The sequence below is a fragment of the Sinocyclocheilus anshuiensis genome, unplaced genomic scaffold (genome assembly GCF_001515605.1).
Source record: "Sinocyclocheilus anshuiensis isolate Anshui unplaced genomic scaffold, SAMN03320099.WGS_v1.1 scaffold121, whole genome shotgun sequence".
Taxonomy (NCBI): Eukaryota; Metazoa; Chordata; class Actinopteri; order Cypriniformes; family Cyprinidae; genus Sinocyclocheilus; species Sinocyclocheilus anshuiensis.
In genome coordinates, this window is record NW_015539856.1 from 342,372 (window position 1) to 348,177 (window position 5,806).

At 37.3% G+C, this 5,806-nt stretch overlaps 1 long non-coding RNA gene across 1 annotated transcript in view; it reads right to left on the reverse strand.

The window, feature by feature from the left end:
* Window positions 1-431: 431 nt before the first annotated feature.
* Window positions 432-5,806, reverse strand: part of LOC107684823 (uncharacterized) — a 67,466-nt gene continuing 62,091 nt past the window's right edge. The window contains exons 2-3 of the long non-coding RNA XR_001633894.1: window positions 597-670; window positions 432-515 (exon numbers count right to left, since the gene is read on the reverse strand). This is a non-coding gene — a long non-coding RNA (uncharacterized LOC107684823). The remainder of the gene's footprint in view (window positions 516-596; window positions 671-5,806) is intronic.

A 5,806-nucleotide genomic window follows, 5' to 3' on the forward strand; every position in this document is an offset into this window, starting at 1 on the left:
AAGCACAAAGCTTTTATCTCACAGATAAAGCTCAAAAAGAGAGTTCAGATAGGGTTTACACAAGAGATTGAACAGAATGTCCATCTGGCATTTCATACAGAAACCCTGCTTTCGTGATTTATCCTCCAAAAAGCACCAGTTCTCCACTGGCATAAACATTTGGGCTATTTATGCGCTCTAATATCAGACTAAACCCTATACTTTCCTATTGGCTCGCAAACACACATCTGAAGCAGTGTCGGCCTCACCTTTCAGCTTCATCTCTCCAAACTTGATAAAAGGTCTGAAATCTAAACTTCCTGTCATTTAGAAAGAGCAAACAAGAAGCGAAAAGCGACGGAGGCGATCCGGCAGACGCTTCCACCTGTTCGTGACAGAACAAATGCCAAAGAACTGGAGAAGAAACCTCTTATTATTGAGAAGCAGCCTCTCGTGGGGACACTGACAGCCTTATCAGGTGTGCAGCAGAGATCTTGCCAACAAATCCTTTCTCTGCCGTGAGATCTACACTCTGCCTGTGAATGAGAAGCTTAAAGGGTCTCTGATGGTACATCAAGCAGACAGAACTTCCATCAGAGGAATGCATATCAACTCACCTACAGCTCGAGCAGATCTGTAGTCCTTGAACATCATGTGTTAAGCAGACGCTCAATCTCCCGGTGACGGCACCCTGTTAAGAAGACAATACAGGCTTAGCTGCATTTAGACGTTAAGGGGACTGAGGTGTCTCTATGAAACAGCCTTGTGAGTATATATCAGTGAGAAAAAACAGATGACTTTTCATTAGCATAATAAATGTCTTGGAGAAGGCAATCTAAATTCAGCGAGAAACAAATATACAAATAAACCCAAAATATCCATAATGCACAGCAGTTTAGTAGTCAAAGTCGCCTGGGATCATCTGATTCAAGAATAGCCAGAGTCCAAAATTAACTGTTTACTTCAGCTCCCGATAGCGGATGAGCTGAGTTTATTTACCAGGCATAAATATTTCTTCCCAGGCCTGAAACTGCATTTTGCATTTTTATTAAAAATGTTTTTTTTTGTCCCTCATGACAATGGAATTATCTTGCATATTTGTGGCAGCGCAGGTCACTGTGTCACTCCTACAGTCTGTCTTTCAGCGAAACAGCACCTGTCATAAAAACTGTGAAGATTAGAATTTTGATTAGAATTTTGGGTCTTATATTTTTGCGTCAGTAGCTTAAAGGGATAGTTCACCCAAAAATGAAAATTAGCCCATTATTTACTCACCCTCAAGTCATCCTAGGCGTATATGACTTCCTTCTTTCAGATTAATCCAATTGGGAGTTATATTAAAAATTGTCTTTGATCTTCCAAGCTGTTTAATGGCAGTCAGCAGGTGTTGCAGTTCATCAGTCCAAAAGAAGTGAAATAAAGCGCATCCATCCATAATAAAAAGTGTCTCACACTGCTCCGGGGGGTGAACAAAAGCCTCCTGTAGCGAATTGATGCATTTTTGTGAGAAAAATATCCATATTCAAAGCGTAATAATCACTTTAATCTAGCTTGCGCCAACAGTTGTATACGGAAGCAGCTCCGGGCGGATGACGTAAGATGTCTTTATTCACCCCCCGGAGCTGTGTGAGGCACTTTTTATTGTGGATGGATGTGCTTTATTTCACTTCTTTTGGACTGATGAACTGCAACACCCGCTGACTGCCATTAAACAGCTTGGAAGATCAAAGACAATTTTTTATATAACTCTGACTGGATTCATCTGAAAGAAGAAAGTCATATACACCTAGGATGCCTTGAGGGTGAGTAATTCATGGGCTAATTTTCATTTTTGGGTGAACTAACCCTTTAATGTGAGGGACATTGCACAATATGTGTTGCCAAATGGTGTTCTGGAGTTCGTTTAGCATCCTAGATAAGCATCTGGGACTGGATTTACAAAATCAAATCATTTATTAAAATTATTCTTAACTGCTTTTTTTTTCTAACAATAGAGGTCAATAATGTTTTGTATTCACTAAAACATTTAAGAATATTCATAACTTGCTTCTTAAGACGAAACTTCAGAAAAATCTGAATTCCTGAAAAGAATTTTCTTAAAAACCACTGTAAATAACTTCTTGTAAAACTGTAAAAATTGAAGCATAAACTTAAATTTGTCTCATATTCCTAAAGGCAGCGATGGGTTGTAACTGATGAAATGTAAATGACCAATCAGCGCTGTGTAAGAATCTGCTCAACAGTGCTCAGATGTTAGCGGGAAATGGACGTTTTTAAAATTTCAGTACCGAATGGTATCGCAGTTGGTACTTTTGACAACACAACTCCATCTTAAACAAGCTGATAACTACTTACACGGCACGTTAAAAAAAGTGCAACACGCAAATTGATGTTGGACTCCCTTCAAGCCATTTGTGACAAAAAATGTTTGTGTGCCATTTTTGATTAGGTAACCTGTCGACGGTGCAAAATGATGGTAAGGGTGTTTATCGAGTTGATCAGCAGGTCTTTGGCCAAAACCGCCATACAATCAGACAACACCAAGCCTGTCATTTTCATCTTAACACAAGATGTTCTAAAGAAATAATACAGAATTTTTTCAGGAAGTGCACTTGGTAACATCTTAGAATTTATTTTTAGAGGATTTTTGTGAATCTGTTCCCTTGATGATAAATTCTGCACAGAAGTAAATAGTTATAAGGCACATCAAACCAAGGAGGTTTTTTAGTAGATGATCTATGTATTCGAATTAAACAAGCAACTTCCACAAATGTCAGATTTAAACCATGTAATATCGCAGTTCCTCGGTAAGTTAAAGGCCAACTAACTTGCTGAAGGCTTGAAGAGTGTAAATTCCAACCTGTGCTACATTTATACTTTTCAAACTATGACATTAAATGCATAAAGGACATTAACATTATGCATCTTTGTGTTTCAAAACTGCAATCGCATATCTAGGTTTCATTCAGATCTATAATTGAAATGTCAGAAATCATGAGTGCCGTCTTTCATCACTTTGGTCTGTGAATGCTTTGATTCACAGATTCATAGACAGAGCACCGTTCTGGAAACATATTATATTATGAAATCAAGAGTCAGCCAATAACACAATCAAAAAACAACCTTGTCTAGACAGGAATGAGTGTTTTGCAGTGACTGGTCTCATGTACTCTGGTCAGTACAGAAGCGTGTGAGTCTTGAGAGAGTTTGTGGAAACAGTCTTCCTCAAATAGCAGTAAGTCCAAGATCCACCTGTCACTTCCTCTTTGACCCTTCGCCCACAACATGGTAATGAACTCTAACCTCTTGACATTTGTCCGAGTCACTATTTTCCCCCGAGTCTCTGGCTGGCCAGACCTAAATCACACTGCTTTTATTAGAAATATCCAATTTGAACTGAACAAACATCACCACAAAAAAAATTTAAAATTAAAAAATTAAAAAGATAAAGTGAGAAGAAAAGAGATGAGAATGTCTAAATGGAATATAAATAATAAATATAAATAAACAGGTTGCAGCACATACTCAACTGCAAGTTTAAATAATGCAAGATATGTTGATACAATAACAATGTGTTTAAAGAAAAGAAACAGATGTTTACTTTGAATTAAAAGCAAATTTTTTTGTGCAACTAAAATAGATTTCATGTATAATGTGGGACTTAATCATAAACAAGCCCGAAATGCATTTGGACTTTCAAAGGTCTGTGCTTTATCACTCCAAGATGCTCATTCAAAAAAGATGCAATTTTACAGCCATACTAAATTAAGCATTTTGATAATTCATCAATAGTAGATCATAGTAATCACTTGGCATAATGGCTCTGTATTCACTGACTGCAAAGCTCTCTGAAACAACAAGCTTGTAGAACGTGTAACCGCGCAGTGATTTTACTTTAAACGTGTAATGCAACCATTTGTTTCATTACATCATAGCCTTCTGAAGTGTAATAATCATAAGGGCATATTGCAATTCTTGTTTTTCCATCGCAGAATGTAAGACTTCTTAAAATGATAATTAAGACTGTTATACCAGTTAAAATATTTAAGACTAGTGAACTTTTTATGGGTTATCAAAAAATGTAGGGCAGAGACTGTTGACTGGATGTTGAGATGTGGAGGCAGATAAACATGAGCTTGCAATGGTGGGTTTAAGCGGACTAAATTATTGGAGAAATCCTGCATGACAAAATGGCCATGTACATACTGTAAAGTTTCAGGAGTGACAGCTGCGTTTAAATATGGGGTTTTTGTGTATGTACAGAATGAACCTCACTCCTGAAATTGCGATGACTTACACTGATTGATCGGTTTGCCATATTAATCGGCACCGATAGCTGGAACAAACAATAGTTTTTATTATATGTCATTGTACAGCACGAGAGCAGCCTCTAGAGGCGGAATCACTGACGCCTCATGCTGTTTGTTTTGACAGGTGAGGTTACGCGCAGCACAAAGCAGGAGAATTCAGTTGCGTATTTAAAATACAGACAACAAAACGGTTTGTATACAGTATATTACTGTACGTTTTCATATCATTATAAAATAATTTGTTGATTAGGTGCTGCATTAGTAGAAAAAGAACAGCAGTAGGCTATGTTGGCAGACAGAGAGGACACTAACAGTACTTCAAACGGTTAAAACAACGTGACAAATACATGCAAATTCAACCCAAATGTTTGATTTCAATCGATTATGTTGCCATGTTGTTATGTTACCATCTTTTTGTATTAGTTTATGTCCAGTCATAATAAAAATTATTTTGTTCAGACGTAAACATAAGCTATACTAGGCAACACAAGCTGCAGGAGTCAGATTCGACTGATCACAGGTATAAGAGAGTAAGGAGAGATGACTGACAAGACCACGGTGGAGGATTTCGCTCAACAGATCCTGAGCTCACTGACAAATATCTGATCTTATAAAATGTGCTCCGTTTATACAGAGTACGTGTGATCAAGAAAACAAAACTGAAAGTGAACAGCGAGCGCTCATTCAAAAGCAATTTCAATACACTGCATATTAATAGCGGCTCCCTGATGAGTGAAAATGATATACAATATTTAGTGGTCAACCGATGTCTCACCAAGGCCGATATATCGACCGATATTTGACATTTTTCATATATTTTTATGAAGTTTTTCTGTTTGGCCGATGCGTTCGAGACAGGACTTTTATTTTGACGGCGCTGAGAAGAACGGCAGCGCCTGAACACACAGTGCTCACATTCTCCCTCTTGTTCGTTGTCGTCGTTAACAGTTCAGTCTAATACGGGTAGAAGTCTGTCTAATAATCCGATAGAAGGGTTAGACAAAGGAATTAAAATACAAAGTATTATATAATTAGTAATAGAAAGGCAAACATTATAATACGTTCTCGTTTGCCGTCAGCATTCAGCAAATACACATTTATATCATTTAAACAAATCTTTGAATGAATAATGAACATTTAATTTCACAAACCTTGCAAACATAGTCGAATCCTGTTGTGAGATCGTGTGAAGTATGCATGTGTATCCTGCATGATCGCCTGTTCTCTGTGTGATGGTCAGTCCGTGTGAATTGAATGCGGACAGGAGAAGAGTTCTGCTTGACTGGAGACGCGCGATCGACAAACTTGTAATTAACTTTTTCACTGTGTGCTGTATGTAAACTGAGTGTTACCTTGGCTTTATTTGAAAAAATATAATTCCCAATGCACAAAAAACTTCCTAGAATACTGAGTGCCCTGTTGGTTACAGTGTTTACTTCCTTTTTAATTATATTTTTATTAAATATTTATTTATTTGTGAAAAATACTTTGTCATCTAAAGTATAAGTATGTTTATT